General features: G+C 49.9%; 1 protein-coding gene across 2 annotated transcripts in view; it reads right to left on the bottom strand.

Moving 5' to 3' along the window:
• The window catches only part of LOC117870001 (zinc finger protein OZF-like), an 876,360-nt gene that overhangs the window by 607,634 nt on the left and 251,885 nt on the right, over positions 1 to 16,841 (bottom strand). The gene's annotated exons all lie outside the window — the stretch shown is intronic.

Below are 16,841 nucleotides of genomic sequence, written 5' to 3' on the forward strand. Positions count from 1 at the left end.
GGGGAAGCAAATGAATACAGAACAAATCTATTTTTTACATCTTAAGCTGGCAGCCGACGGTGCAGCATGAGTGATAGCCTCTCCAGTACGATGATGACGGTTACCAGTCATAATATACCATCTTCTGCCAAAAGGCAAGGGGCTACTGCTGTGTAGCAATGCAGCCCCACGTCTGCCAGCCCCACGTCCGCCAGCACCCAGCATCGCCCTCGGCCTCTTCTGGGTGCTTAGCAGACAATACTGGGCAATTGGCAGAAAATAGTATATTACGACTGGTAGCCATCATCATCGAAACAGTAGCATGTCTGCCCAGGTGGCCATGATTGACAGCCACTCCAGTACGACGATGATGGATACCAGTCACAATATACCATCTCCTGGTAAGGGGCTGGTGCAATGCAGCCCTACGGCTACCAGCCCCATGGCTATCACTCATGCTACACCGTCTACCGCCAAAAGGCAGTTAGCAGCTGCTGCTGTGTAGCAATGCACTCCCACGTCTGCCGGCACCCAGAGGACATATGGTGACGGTGAGCTCAGCTGAGCTGAGCGGGCTCCATGCTTGCCGTGGTATGTTGTCTGCACAGGTAACCCAGGTAAAAAGGCGCGAATCTATTGTCTGCCGTTGCTGTGACAAGGGGGGAGGGGACTGACGACATGTACCCAGAACCGCCCGCGACACTGTTTTGCATCATCCGGGCATTGGGATCTCAACCCAGAATTCAAAGAAAAGGCGCGAAAGGCGCTTCTCGGCTCTCTGAGCTGTGGCGCAAACGTAGTATCTGACGGACTAGGGGAAGGAGGGAGGGCGGGCCGAGTGACGACATGGCGTACAGGTACAGGGAATTAAAATCAAGAACGGTGGCTGTGCATCAGGGAGAAACACAAACAACTGTCACACAGAATGGTCCCCCCAAAGATTAAACTGAAAACCCTGGGCTTAGCAGGCCGTTGATTTGACGGAGGGAGGGGGAAGCAAATGAATACAGAGCAAATCTATTTTTTACATCTTAAGACGACGGTGCAGCGTGACTGATAGCCCTCGGCATCTTTCTGGGTGCTTGGCAGCAAATACGGGGCGGTGTATGACGATGGTCTTCAGGCCTATTGCACAATCGGCTGCTCAGGGAAGACTCTGCTAAAGTGCGATGACCTGACTTGTAATAGGACGGTTAACAGTCGTAATACACCATCTACTGCCAAAAGGCAAGCCCCACGGCTGCCAGCACCCAGATCGCCGATGAAGGCTACCAGTCTACTGCACCGTCTACCGCCAAAAGGCAGTTAGCAGCTGCTGCTGTGTAGCAATGCAGTCCCACGTCTGCCGGCACCCAGAGGACATATGGTAACGGTTAGCTCAGCTGAGCTGAGCAGGCTCCATGTTGTCTGCACAGGTAACCCAGGTAACCCAGGTAAAAAGGCGCGAATCTATTGTCTGCCGTTGCTGTGACGGGGGAGGGAGGGGCCTGACGACATGTACCCAGAACCGCCCGCGACACTGTTTTGCATCATCCGGGCATTGGGATCTCAACCCAGAATTCCAAGGGGCGGCGGAGACTGCGGGAACTGTGGGATAGCTGTGGGATAGCTACCCATAGTGCAATGCTCCGGAAGTCGACGCTAGCCTTGTACTGTGGACGTGGTCCGCCGACTAGAGCACCTAGAGCATTTTATGTGTGGACATACAGAATCGGCTGTATACAACCGATTTCAATAAAACCGGCTTCTATAAATTCGAACTAATTTCGTAGTGTAGACATACCCTTAGAAGAATATCGCTCATGGTAACCTGGTTGAAATACGGGAATTTAATTAAGGGGACAGAGGTGGCCCTTCCTACTGGGCTGTTTGCCTGTGGCTGAAAATAAATCCTTCCCTGTAGTAAGCTAGGGTTACCATATTTCTACAAGCAAAAAAGAGGACACGGGGGGGAGGAGCCCTGCTCTAGCCCCGCCCCTGCCCCACCCCATCCACTCCCTCCTATTTCCCACCCCCTGATTGCCCCCCTCAGAACTCCCAACCCCCCTGCTCCTTGTCCCCTGACTGCTCCCTCCTGGGACCCCTGCCATTAGCTGCCCCCTAGAACCCCACCGCTTATCTAAGCCCCCCTGCTTCTTGTCCCCTGACTGCCCCCTCCTGAGAATGCCCTACGACCCTACCTGTCCCCTGATTGCCCCGACCCCTATCCACACTCCCACTCCATATTCACACCCCTGCCCCCAGACAGACCCCCGGGGACTCCCATGCCCTATCTAACTGCTCCCTGCCCCTGACAGGACCCCCAGAACTCCTGACCCATCCAACCCCCTCTGCTACCTGCCTGCCTCGACCCCTCTCCACACCCCTTCCCCCTGACAGCCCCCCCAGAACCCCAGACCCATCTAACCCCCCCCTGCTCCCTGTCCCTGACTGTCCCAACCCCTCTCCACACCCCTGCCCCCCTGACAGCCCCCCCAAACTCCTGACCCATCCGACCCCCCCTCCCTGTCCCCTGACCAGGGCCAGCTTTAAAAAGCCAGGAATCGGGCTGTGCTCCGGCCGGGGTTGCGGGGCTTGGGGCCGGGCCGGAGGTGCTCGGCCGGCGCTGCTGGGGCCCGAGCCAGGCCGGGGGTGCTGGGGCCCGAGCCGAGCCGGGTCTGGGCCAGCACTGCTGGGGCCCGAGCTGGGCCGGGTCCGGGCCGGGGGTGCTGGGGCCTGGGTCGGGTCCGGGCCGGGGGTGGTGGGGCCCGAGCCAGGCTGGAGCCACTGGGGCCTGAGCCGGGCCGGTGCCGCTGGGGCCCGAGCCGGGCCGGGTCTGGGCTGGGGGTGTTGGGGCCCGAGCTGGGCCAGAGCCGCTGGGGCAGCTGGGCGCTGCTTGGCCAGGGCTGCGCCTCCCCGGAGCTCTCCTCCTTGCGCCCCCCCGCCCCAGCTTACCTGCTGCTGCCTCCCGCTTGCCCCTGCTTCTTTTCACACTTCCCGTGAAGATCTGATTTGTGGGAAGCAGGGGAGAGGGAGGAGCAGGGGGCGGAGCGTTCAGGAGAGGGGAGGAGGGGGAAGACAGCTGCGGGCCGGACGGCGTGGTAAGGCTTCAGGGGATGGGGGGAGCCGGGAAGGGGCTTTGGCTGCCCAGCAGTGCTTGGCCGCTGCTTTTCTATCTATAAATAGCCGACCGGGGGGAAATCCCGGACATTTTTAGATTTTTAAACATCCCCCCTGGATGGCTATTTATAGACCAAAAAGCCGGACATATCCAGGGAAATCTGGACATATGGTAGCCCTAAGTAAGCCAAGCGTGGGGGGGGCGGGGAATTGGCGCTGAGCTTTTCATGTGTGGCTAGCAGGGATCTTCCCTGATACCAGCCACACGGTGGGGGGAGGGATAAAGCGATCATCCCAGAGAATTGGATGGAGGGGGGGGGTTAGTTTGTTTTCTGCTGCTGAAGGTTAACAGGAAAACCACAGCACTCAACGAGCTTTGCTTGGTATGTGGGAAAGGAGGGCGCAGAAGCCGAAAGACAATGGCTTACCATGGCCGCATGCAAGCCGAATTCTGTTGCCTGGACCTGTGTCTGTGATCTCTAGCAGCAAAGCCACAGGCACTCAATATTAAGAGGCAAAATGTGACCTTGCACAGAAATCACGTGCTATGTAATGTGAATAGTGTTGTTCACCGTGAAAGAGTATAAGCATTGTTCTGTAAAATGTATCTTTTTTAAAAATTCTCTCCTTTTTTCCCTCCCTCCAGCAGCTGCAAATTTTTCAAGCCTCCCTCCTCTGTCCCGAAGGCTATCTCAGATAAGGCATTGGAAAAAGAGGACGCGAGACGAGATGTTCTCGGAAATCATGGAATCCACCCGCAATGAAAGAGCTCATCTGAATGAGTGGAAAGACAGAGTTTCAAAGTATAGGAAAGATGCCAGGGAACGTGAGGACAGGAGGGACCAACGTGAGGACAGAAGGGACCAACGTGAGGACAGAAGGGATGCTTGGGATGAGAGGTGGCGGCAGGAAGATCAGAGGAGGCAAGATGCAATGCTAGGGCTGCTGCGTGAGCAAACAGACATGCTCCGGCGTCTGGTGGAGCTTCAGTAACAGCAGCAGGATCACAGACTGCCGCTGCAGCCCCTGTATAACCACCCTCCCCCTGTGACATTATTGACATAAACTGGGACCATCTAGATCATTGTTGCAACCAAGGTCCTGTAGTGGCACCCAAATCTTGTATAAAGGGGGTCAAATGGGGTGTCTAAGACAAGGGTATGATTTACTGGTTATGATTATGCTGTCTATATGTGTGTATCAGTTTTGTAGTTGAAGTAATGAATATTGGCTCTATACTGTCTGTATGGCAAATGTATGCTATGCTTCTGGGTGACATCCCAGACAAGCTGGGATTAGCTCTGCCTAGCCTGCTTGATGGCCCATTAAGGACCATCAGCTATAAAATGGACCCATTGAGAGAAGGCAAATATGCCTTCAGACTCAGCAAAGTATGCAGGAACTGGCCCATGTGACTCCAGACTCCATCTTGCTGTAATTTTCCACAGTAAGAACAAAGAGCTGTTCTTACACCTGGAAAAGACTATATAAGGCTGATGCCTCATCTCCATTTTGTCTTCAATCCTGCTTCATACCTCTGGAGGGACTCTGCTACAAACTGAAGCTCTGAACAAAGGACTGAGGACCTATCCCAGCTGGGGATGTATTCCAGAGACTTGATTTGAACCTGCAGTTTATTCTATCGCTGCTGCAAGCCTGAACCAAGAACTTTGCCATTACTGTATGCAATTGATTCCATTTAACCAATTCCAACTCTCATCTCTATCTTTTTCCTTTTATGAATAAACCTTTAGATTTTAGATTCTAAGGCCTGGTCTACATTAGGAGGTTTTTTCAAATTTAGCAGCATTAAATCGAATTAACTCTGCACCCGTACACACAATGAAGCTATTTAGTTCGACACAGAGGTCTCTTTAAATCGATTTCTATACTCCTCCCCGACGAGGGGAGTAGCGCTAAATTCGACATGGCCATGTCGAATTAGGGTAGGTGTGGATGGAAATCGATGCTAATAGCTCCGGGAGCTATCCCACAGTGCACCACTCCGTTGACGCTCTGGACAGCAGTCCGAGCTCGGATGCTCTAACCAGCCACACAGGAAAAGCCCCGGGAAAAATTGAATTCCTTTTCCTGTCTGGGCAGTTTGAATCTCATTTCCTGTTTGGACATCGTGGCGAGCTCAGCAGCACTGGCAACGATGCAGAGCTCTCCAGCAGAGGTGGCCGTGCAATCTCAGAATAGAAAGAGGGCCTCAGCATGGACTGATCGGGAAGTCTTGGATCTGATCGCTGTGTGGGGCGATGAGTCCGTGCTTTCGGAGCTGCAATCGAAAAGACGGAATGCAAAGATCTATGATAAGATCTCAAAAGCCATGACAGAGAGAGGATACAGCCGGGATGCAACACAGTGCCGCGTGAAAATCAAGGCGCTGAAACAAGGGTACCAGAAGACCAAAGAGGCAAACGGACGCTCCGGATCCCAGCCCCAGACATGCCGTTTCTACGAGGCACTGCATTCCATTCTAGGTGCGGCCGCCACCACTACCCCACCACTGACCGCGGATTCTGAGGATGGGATATTGTCGACGGCTGCTTCCTCGGAGATGTTAGCGGATGAGGAAGATGAGGAAGGAGATGAGGAGGACGAGGCAGTCGACAGCGCTTACAACACTGATTTCCCAGACAGCCAGGATCTCTTCATCACCCTCACAGAGATCCCGTACCAACCGTCCCCAGCCGTTAACCCGTACCCAGAATCAGGGGAAGGATTAGTCGGTAAGTGTTTTAAACATGTAAACATTTATTTTGAACAGAACAGGAATATTAACAGTGGGTTTTTCATGATTAGTTTGCCCTAGGCGCTTAACGTTTTAGTCCTTGGCAGTGCAACTACTGCAAAAAAATCTAACAATGTCCGGTTTATCACGATTGGTTTGCCCTAGGTGCTCTACTGTTTAGTCCTTGCCAGTGCAGCTACAGTAAAATACAGTCTATATGTCCGGGGATAGAGCTGAAATCCTCATGGGACATCTCCACGAAGCTCTCCTGGAGGTAATTGGAAAGCCTTTGCATGAGGTTCCTTGGGAGAGTGGCCTTATTGTGTCCTCCGTAGTAGGAAACGTTTCCGCGCCAGGCTAGCATCAAGTACTCCGGGATCATTGCCTTGCAGAGCATGGTGGCATACGGCCCTGGTTTTTGCAGGCTTTCACGAAGCATGCGTTCTTTCTCGGTCTCAGAAATCCTCATCAGAGTGATGTCGCTCATGGTGACCCATTTTGAATTAGGGGAATGTTAGTATTGGGACTGCTTGCCAGTTCCTTTACAGAACTGTAACCGGCGGTTTACAGCCATGCGGTGGAGGCGGGAGAGGGGCAGCATACAGGGATCTTTCCCGGGGACAGCCGCGAGGGTGTGGGACAGGGGCAGAGTTCATGCTGGCCGGATTGCCGGCAGCAGGAACTGGCCAACGCTAGGAGCATTGCTTTGAACGTGAAAGAAGGGCAGTGCTATAATTTAAGTTTTAAGCAGCCACAAGTCTACGGCTTACCATGTTTGCCTGCTACCCAAATTCCGCTGTCCTGCCCCGCTTGTCTGATCTGCACTGCAAGACCCTAGGCACTGAATGCGAAGGCCGAAAATTCGACCTTGTCCTGAGTGTGCATGTGATAGGTGCTGTGCATGGTCTTGTTCACAGAGAAAGACTATGTTCTTTGTTCACAAAAAAAAATTATCTTTCTGAGGAATTCACTCCCTCTTTCCCATCCCACAGCTGCAACTGTCTCCCGACCTACCCTGGCATCACCCTCCCAGAGGCTGGTGCAGATTAGGCGCAGAAAGAAAAGGACACGGGATGACATGTTCTCAGATCTTATGGGCTGCTCCCGAGCCGAGGCGGCCCAGCAGACCCAGTGGAGGGAGAACATGTCGCCATACCAGCGAGCACACAGCGAACGGGAGGAGAGGTGGCGGCAGGAAGACCAGCAGGTGACTCAAACACTGCTTGGACTAATGAGGGAGCAAACGGACACGCTCCGGCGCCTTGTGGATGTTCTGCAGGACCGGAGGCAGGAGGACAGAGCCCCGCTGCAGTCTATCTGTAACCACCCTCCCCCGCCACAAAGTCCCATACCCCTCTCACCCAAAGTCCCAAAAAGGAGGGGCGGCAGAGGCCGTGAAAACTGTCACTCCACCCCTGCAGACTGCTCAAGTAGCAGAAGGCTGTCATTCCCCAAAATTTGATAAGTCCTTTCCTTCCCGCCTCACCCAAGCCCCCGTCCCAGTTTTATCCCCTAACTGTGTTGTTGCTAATAAAAAATACGTTTCTGTGAATTACTGTTTCCATCGTGTTCTTTTAGAGGACAGTGTGTATGAAGGGGGAAAAGGGGGTTGGTAATTGGACAGAACAGTCACCTTTACCAGGGTACAGACACGGGGGCAGGTTCAGCAGCAGGTCACACACACATTGCAGTCACTAGGCACCCTGGTCATTCTGAGAGGTGGTTTTCATGTTCTGTGTGGCGGGGCTATGTGACTTTGTGGCAGGGGAGGGCAGTTAGAGATCTTATGCAGCAGTCCTTATCCTGGATCACAGAGCCACGCAGCAGGGGATCTGTAACCCTCCTCCCCCTGCCACAAAGTCACATAGCCCCCACACACAGAGTCCCGAATAGGAGGGGTGGCAGGCTCCATTGAAACAACCAGTCCACCAGTGCGGACTGCTCTAGGAGCAGGAGCTTGTCATTCGTCAAGTTTAGAACCGTCCTTTGCATCACTACACTACACCCGCTCCCCACCACAGTCTGCGTCCCAGTTTCAACACTTTACCGCGAAAACTGTAATAAAGAAAACGGTGTTCATTAACAAATTTCCAGTTATTTTATTTTTAAACCTGTGTTGGAAGGGGGTGAACGGGGTATGTAACTGGAGAGGATAGTGAACATTAACTGGGTAAAGAAATGGGGGCATGTTCAGCTTCTCTGTAAACAAACTTAATAGTTACAGGTTACCCTGCTCACTGAGGAACCTAGCTTTCAAAGCCTCCCGGATGCACAGCGCATCCCGCTGGGCTCTTCTAATCGCACGGCTGTCTGGCTGGGCATAATCAGCAGCCAGGCTATTTGCCTCAACCTCCCACCCCGCCATAAAGGTCTCCCCCTTGCTCTCACAGAGATTGTGGAGCACACAGCAAGCTGCAATAACAATGGGGATATTGGTTTCGCTGAGATCAGAGTGAGTCAGTAAGCTTCTCCATCTCCCCTTGAGACGTCCAAAAGCACACTCCACCACCATTCTGCACTTGTTCAGCCGGTAATTGAAGAGTTCTTTTTCAGTGTCCAGGGCGCCTGTATAGGGCTTCATGAGTCAGGGCATTAGTGGGTAGACTGGGTCCCCGAGGATCACTATAGGCATCTCCACATCCCCAACAGTTATTTTGTGGTCCGTGAAGTAAATACCTTTCTGCAGCCGTCTAAACAGACCAGAGTTCCTGAAAACATGAGCGTCATGAACCTTGCCCGGCCATCTGATGTTGATGTTTGTAAAACGTCCCCTATGGTCCACCAGTGCTTGCAGCACCATTGAAAAGTAGCCCTTTCGGTTAATGTACTGGCTGGCCTGGTGGTCCGGTCCCAGGATAGGGATGTGAGTTCCATCTATAGCCCCACCGCAGTTGGGGAATCCCATCGCAGCGAAGCCATCTATGATGACCTGAACATTTCCAAGGGTCACTACCTTTGAGAGCAATAGCTCAACGGTTGCGTTGGCTACTTGCATCACAACAACCCCCATGGTAGACTTGCCCATGCCAAAGTGGTTCATGACTGACCGGTAGCTGTCTGGCATTGCAAGCTTCCAGAGGGCTATGGCCACTTGCTTCTGGACAGTCAGGGCTGCTCGCATCCGGGTGTCCTTGCACTTCAGGGCAGGGGACAGCAACTCACAAAGTTCCAGGAAAGTTCCCTTACGCATGCGAAAGTTTCGCAGCCACTGTGATTCATCCCAGACCTGCAGCAGTATGCGGTCCCACCAGTCCGTGCTTGTTTCCCGGGCCCAGAATCGCTGTTCCACAGCATCAACATGACCCATTGCCACCATGATGTTCACGGCGCAGGGTCCCATGCTTTGCAAGAGGTCTGTGCCACTCTCAGACTTCATGTCCTCACCGCGCTGCCGTAGCCTCCTCGCCTGATTTCTCAGCATCTGCCTCTGGAAAAGGTGGATGATAAGGGGTGAGGTGTTGACAACGGCCATAACTGCAGCGATGGTCGCAGCGAGCTCCATGCTCGCAGTGCTGTGGCGTCCGCACTGTCACTCACCAGAAAAGTGCGCGAACTGATTGCCCGCCGGCGCTTTCAGGGAGGGAGGGCAGGAGTGACGGTTGGATGACGACAGTTACCCAAAACCACCCTCGACACATTTTTTCCCCCAGCACGTATTGGGGGCTCGACCGAGAATTCCAATGGGCAGTGGGGACTGCGGGAACTGTGGGATAGCTGCCCACAGTGCATCGCTTCCAATGTCGACGCTTGCCCCATTAGTGTGGACTCACAAAGTCGAATTACTGTCTTTAGTGTGGATACACACGTTCGACTTTGTAATATCAATTCCACATATTCGATTTAAGTAAAATCGAACTACTATCATAGTGCAGACATACCCTAAAAGATTGGCAACAGCGTGATTTGTGGGTAAGATCTGATTCGTATATTGACCTGGGTCTGGGGCTTGGTCCTTTGGGATCAGGAGAACCTTTTTTCTTTTACTGGGGTATTGGTTTTCATAACCATTTGTCCCCATAACAATTGGTACTGGTGGTGATACTGGGAAACTGGAGTGTCTAAGGGAATTGCTTGTGAGACTTGCGGTTAGCCAGTGGGGTGAGACTGAAGTCCTCTTAGTCTGGCTGGTTTGGTTTGCCTTAGAGGTGGAAAAACCCTAACCTTGGGCTGTTTGAGCAATTTATCCTGAGTTGGCACTCTCAGTTGGGTTCCGCCAGAACCACATCGTCACAGTGGCGTAGTCGTGCTTGGATCCACAGAACCAGGTCAATTAAGCTTTGGGTCAGAACCCCACGCTATCCAAATTTGAATTTTGGGATTGAGAGTTTTGTTGGTTAAAGAGCTGCTGCAATGGCTGAGCAAAGAGCATATGAGGGACTTGGCAAAAAAGCCCTGGAAAATTTGTGTTCAGAAAAGAGGATAAGCTTTAGAAAGAAAGCTACAAAGGAAGAACTGAGAAATCTGTTAATAGCCAGTGATCAGGGAGCAAGAGCACAGCCCTTACCTGAGGCTGCAGAAGATGCAGAAAAAATTAGAGTGCAAAAGACAACAAGTAAACTGCAATTTGAGCATGAACAGAAGCTAGCAGATCTTCGATTGCTGGAGAAACAAAAAATAACGGAATTAGAGAAAGAAGCCAATCAAAGAAAGAAGGGGGCTGATGAGAGAGAAGAGAGAGCTCGTAAGGGGCGTCTAGAGCTGCTCGCTGCTGAACAGGAGACGGCCAGACTTCAGTTCCAAGTAATGGAAGAGCGGAGAAAGTCATCCCCACCTGGTACTCCACTTCCCTCCCCGCCGCCATGAGAAAAACTGGGAAAGGATGTGTCCCATTTACAATGAAACTGAGGATACAGAGGAGTTTTTGTCTACCTTTGAACGCCTCTGCAGTCTGTACCAGATCCCCGAGGGTCAGCGAATGCCTGTCCTGCTGACCAGACTGACTGGAAAAGCCAGGGAGGTATTTAATGAATTGGGGGAACAAGAAGCCTTGGATAATGGGCGGTTTAAAGATTCTGTGTTAAGGCAATTCAAGGCTACTCCTGTATCTTATAGAGTTAAGTTTAGAAAGTTTAAGATGTCTAATGATTGTACTTTTGTAGAATGTGCTCATAAGCTGATGGGTTTTGTTAAAAAGTGGGTTATGGGAGCCAAGGCACATGGGAGTTCTGAAAAACTGCTGGATTTAATAACTTTGGAACAGTTCTTAGACATTGTGCCTGACAATGTGAGAGCAGCTGTGTGTGATAGGGACCCTGAGTCAGTCCTACGGGCAGCAGAGATTGCGGATGCCCATACTCAAAACAGGGCTCAAGAAGGGTGTAAAACCCCGGGGAAAACTAATCACCATTCTCCCCAGTTCAAGAGGAGGGAAGGATTTAAAAGTAAACCTGACTCTTCTAAAGGAGTTCAAGGGGGCCCAGAGGGTAGGAACTCACATCCCAGGATGGAACAGATTACATTCTATCACTGTGGTATGCTGGGCCACATGAGACCAGACTGCCCGACACTGAAGGGCAGCCCAAAACCAGCAACCCCAAATGCCACGGCCAATGCTAACCCTGTTGTTATAAACTCACAGGCAGCAGATATCACTTTGGTTAAAGCAAGTCTTGTCAGGAAGGAAGATTATTTGCCAGGTGAGGATGTAACTGTTGTAGCCTTATCTGAGTATTTTGTCAGGGTGCCTTTGGCTAAAATCCACCTGAAATGGAAGGGATTTGAGGGCACCATGGTTGTGGGAGTAAAAGACACAATCCCTATGGGTATTATGATTGGAAATGATATTAAAGCTATGGTCAGTCAAGTTAACACAAACCAGGCACAGGAGAGGATTGATCCTAAGGTTGTGCCTATGGAGGGTTTCTCCAAAAGTTTGTCTTTGGAAAGTAGCTGTTTGGCTGTGAATGAAGTTTCTCAATGTCTATCTATTGTCTCAGAAGTAAATCTGGAATTAGATCAAGCGAAGGGAGAGGAGAACAAGGAGATTTTGGATGAGCCTAGGCAGTCTTGTGAGCTGATGGCTTTATTTAGTCAGCAGTTTGGGAAGGCAAGGGGCGTGGAAGATGAGTGTCCCTATACCTTACCTGTTTCCTGTGTGAAAAATAGTGACAGTGAAGGAAATGTGCCTGTGTCTGTCCGGGGTATTGACTTGCCTATGGAGGAAGCTACCCCAGTCTCCAAGCAGTTGTCTGTGAACAGCCCGGGGTGCTGGGACAAGGGAAATGAAATCCCAAACTGTATGTCTAGTAAAGGAAAATGTGTCTCCAACTCTTCTTTGTCTGTGGAGCAGACAGAAGGTGCCTTTCAGCCTGTGATGGTTGAGAGTAATTCAGTTGTCTCAGAGTTGGTTCTGGATTCAGCTAAAGCCCAGGAAGGGAATGGTCCTAAGTTTGTGTCGGCTGGGGAGAATGGCAGTGTAACTAGGTCACATCCAGTTAGTGTCTTAGCAAAATCCCAGAGACCAATTTTGGTGCTTATATTTTGCCTATTGCTAATGTGTGATTGGAAAAGGGTGTAGCAACTCTGTCTGATCAGGGTGATACCCTAGCCAAGGCATAAGGAGAGCAGAAAGGTAATTTGGTTGTGGTACCTACGGACAGTTTAACAACTTGTAGCAAAAAGGAAAAAATTCCTAAGCCTGTGTGTGGCAAAGGAAAGGAGAATGCTTCTGACCTTTCATCTAGTGAGTCTATGGGTTTGCCTGAAAGGGGTTGTGTAGAAATCTGCCTGATGGGCCAAAGGTGATCCTGAATGTAAGTAAGACCCAGACAGAGTCTGTTGTTGCTCAAGAAAGTGTTCCTTTAGAGCAAGCCCTAGGTGAAGAGGGTAAGGGCAGAATTTCTGTGAGGGGTAAATTGCTGCTTAGAACAGCTCCTGGGGAAAGGAATCCACATGGTAAACTGTGCAAGCAGTTCCCTGCAACTGAAGGGTGTGAGAGTGATTTAATCAAGGAAGTTTCAGTTCCTAGCAGCCAAAAATTGTCTGTTGTGAATGGATCCACTAACTTTCCTTGTAAAAGATCCAGTGTGGGTAACTTTGAGAAGGTCTCAGAGGAAGTAAAAGTTGTTAAGGAATTGAGGCAGCCCTATAACCAAGTGGCTGTGTGGGGCCAACTTGTTGGGGAGACAATGGTGTTGGAACAGGAATGTCTCCAGTCTGATTCTTTAAATGAGCAGTTTGTGCTTCAGGGTTTGAGGACAGATTTGGTTACTGATGTGTCAGAGCAGAGCAGTTTTATGGCTAAATGCTTGAGGATGCGGGGGAGAGCAAGCAAACTCACCCTCAGACTTTTTAGATTTGTGTGGTATCTCTTTAAGACAGAGTCCAGCCTTGGAAATGATAGCAGTTACAAATATGAAAACTAGTGGACTAGCTCTGGTCTGGGATAATGCAAATTACTTGCCTGGCTGGGAAAGGAAGGACTTGCTAATAGCTGTTAGCACAGAGGGCCACCCCAGCAGCCAGTGAATTCTGTTAAGCAAGAGAAATCAGGGTTTGATCCTGCATGACAAGGAGGAAAGAGAAAACTGAATTTTGTAAAGGGAAGCCACAGGTTAACCCTAAAATGCCCAAACTCCAATGGTATCAACCCAAAGGTGTGGCATGACAAACATGATTGTAAATGGACACTTGCAATGAACTTGTTGTTATTGCTAATGGTAAATTTTGTAATGAATGTGTTGCTATTGCCACAAACTGTAAAAATGTACAATGTGCCTAATCTTTTGGAGAATCCCTTGAACATGTTAAAAGGAATACGTGAGAACACACATTATGTTAAAGGGCCTTGTTATACTGATGTTTCACAGTTAATGCCTGTAAACAATATTGGAACTTTTCACAGGGGAAAAGACATTCCAGACCTAATGTGCTGTATGAAAAGGAAGACTGAGGCACACTACCATATTGCTTTCATGGCTAAATGCCAAGATTCTTGTACTATGAAGAACATTAATATCTGTATTTATTTGATGTTAATTGGGTTCCAAACATTTGCCCGAGCTTGTATGAATAAAGTAGCTATTTTCTTTAGCTCTTGGCGAGATCACATGAGACATTCAGGAACCATGCTGCAAGAGCAGATCCAATCCACTATTGTTCTAAGTAAGTTTTACCTTGAGTTTGTAAAGAGGTTCAATCATGCTGTTGAACATGACTTTGATAAACCATTTCTGTTATACACTGGTACGGCTTCTAACCCAATACTAGCTATAGTGAGACAGACCCAAGAATGGGGAGCTCTTGGGATGCAGTCAGTGATGTTTGTGTCATCCCTTCCTGCATCCATTTTGGGTCGAGGGGGTGACATTATTGACATAAACTGGGACCATCTAGATCATTGTTGCAACCAAGGTCCTGTAGTGGCACCCAAATCTTGTATAAAGGGGGTCAAATGGGGTGTCTAAGACAAGGTTATGATTTACTGGTTATGATTATTCTGTCTATATGTGTGTATCAGTTTGTAGTTGAAGTTATGAATATTGGCCAACAAGGGTCAGGCTAGAGACTCTTGCCTATATGCTCGGGGTATTACTGATCGCCATATTTGGGGTCGGGAAGGAATTTTCCTCCAGGGTAGATTGGCTGAGCCTCTGGAGGTTTTTCGCCTTCCTCCGCAGCATGGGGCAGGGATCACTAGCAGGAGGGTCTCAGCCGATTGAAGTCACTAAAACACAGGATTGGGGACTTCAACGGCAGAGTCCAGGGAAGGGTCTTGCGGCCTGCAGCATGCAGGGGGTCAGACCAGATGATCATAATGGTCCCTTCTGACCTTAAAGTCTATGAGTCTATGAGTCTATACTGTCTGTATGGCAAATTTATGCTATGCTTCTGGGTGACATCCCAGACAAGCTGGGATTAGCTCTGCCTAGCCTGCTTGATGGCCCATTAAGGACCATCAGCTATACAATGGACCCATTGAGAGAAGACAAATATGCCTTCAGACTCAGCAAAGTATGCAGGAACTGGCCCATGTGACTCCAGACTTCATCTTGCTTCTTGCTGTAATTTTCCACAGTAAGAACAAAGAGGTGTTCTTACACCTGGAAAAGACTATATAAGGCTGATGCCTCATCTCCATTTTGTCTTCAATCCTGCTTCGTACCTCTGGAGGGACCCTGCTACAAACTGAAGCTCTGAACAAAGGACTGAGGACCCATCCCAGCTGGGGATGTATTCCAGAGACTTGATTTGAACCTGCAGTTTATTTTATCGCTGCTGCAAGCCTGAACCAAGAACTTTGCCATTACTGTATGTAATTGATTCCTTTTAACCAATTCCAACTCTCATCTCTATCTTTTTCCTTTTATGAATAAACCTTTAGATTTTAGATTCGAAAGGATTGGCAACAGCGTAATTTGTGGGTAAGATCTGATTCGTATATTGACCTGGGTCTGGGGCTTGGTCCTTTGGGATCAGGAGAACCTTTTTTCTTTTACTGGGGTATTGGTTTTCATAACCATTTGTCCCCATAATGAGTGGTACTGGTGGTGATACTGGGAAACTGGAGTGTCTAAGGGAATTGCTTGTGAGAATTGCGGTTAGCCAGTGGGGTGAGAACGAAGTCCTCTTAGTCTGGTTGGTTTGGTTTGCCTTAGAGGTGGAAAAACCCTAGCCTTGGGCTGTAACTGCCCTGTTTGAGCAATTTATCCTGAGTTGGCACTCTAGAACTGCATCGTCACACCCCCCTCACTATGTTCCATAGCCTCCTCACCCAGACATGTAAGAACGCACGAGGGGGGGGAGGCTCCGTGCACCCTCCCATTCCACCCCAGTGGACAGCCCAAGCAAAAGGCTGTCATTATTTTAACCTTTTTTTAGTGGCCTTTTCCTTCCCTCCGATCCCCCTCCCAAACCCCACCCGGGCTACCTTCTCAGTTCTCTCCCTCTTTTTATAATAAATTAATAAAGAATACATGATTTTTAAACGATAGTGACTTTATTTCTTTTGAAAGCAAGCTGTGATCGAAGGGGGAGGGTGGGTTCCCTACAGAGAATGAGTCAATAAAGGGGGCAGGTTTTCATCAAGGAGAAACAAACAGAACTTTCACACAGTAGGCTGGCCAGTCATGAAACTGGTTTTCAAAGTTTCTCTGATGAACCGCACTTCCTGGTGTGCTCTTCTAATCACCCTGGTGTCTGGCTGTGCGTAATCAGCAGCCAGGTGATTTGCCTCAGCCTCCCACCCCGCCATAAAGGTCTCCCCCTTACTCTCACAGAGATTGTGGAGCACACAGCAAGCAGCAATAACAATGGGGATATTGATTTGGCTGAGGTCTGAGCGAGTCAGTCAAGTTCTCCAGCGACCTTTTAAACGGCCAAATGCACATTCCACCACCATTCTGCATTTGCTCAGCCTGTAGTTGAACAGCTCCTGACTCCTGTCCACGCTGCCTGTGTATGGCTTCATGAGCCATGGCATTAAGGGGTAGGCTGGGTCCCCAAGGATAACTATTGCCATTTCAACATCCCCAACGGTTATTTTCTGGTCCGGGAAGTAAGTTCCTTGCTGCAGGCGTTTAAACAGAGTAGTGTTCCTGAAGACACGAGTGTCATGAACCCTTCCTGGCCAACCGATGTTGATGTTGGTGAAACGTCCCCTGTGATCCACCAGTGCTTGCAGCACCATTGAAAAGTAACCCTTGCGGTTTATGTACTGGGTACCCTGGTGCTCCGGTGCCAAGATAGATGGAACCCATATACCTGCGACTTGAAGTCTTTAAATCATGATTTGGGGACTTCAACAGCTGAGTCAAGGGAGAGAATTATTCCAGGAGTGGGTGGGTCAGCTTTTGTGGCCTGCATCATGTGAAAGGTCAGACTAGATGATCATAATGGTCCCTTCTGACCTGAAAGTCTATGAGTCTATCGCCCCACCACAGTTAGGGAATCCCATTGCAGCAAAGCCATCCACTGTAGCCTGCACATTTCCCAGAGTCACTACCTTTCATAGCAGCAGCTCAATCATTGCTTTGGCTACTTGCATGACAGCAGCCCCCACAGTAGATTTGCCCACTCCAAATTGATT

The sequence above is a fragment of the Trachemys scripta genome, chromosome 25, assembly GCF_013100865.1.
Source record: "Trachemys scripta elegans isolate TJP31775 chromosome 25, CAS_Tse_1.0, whole genome shotgun sequence".
NCBI classification, from domain to species: Eukaryota; Metazoa; Chordata; order Testudines; family Emydidae; genus Trachemys; species Trachemys scripta.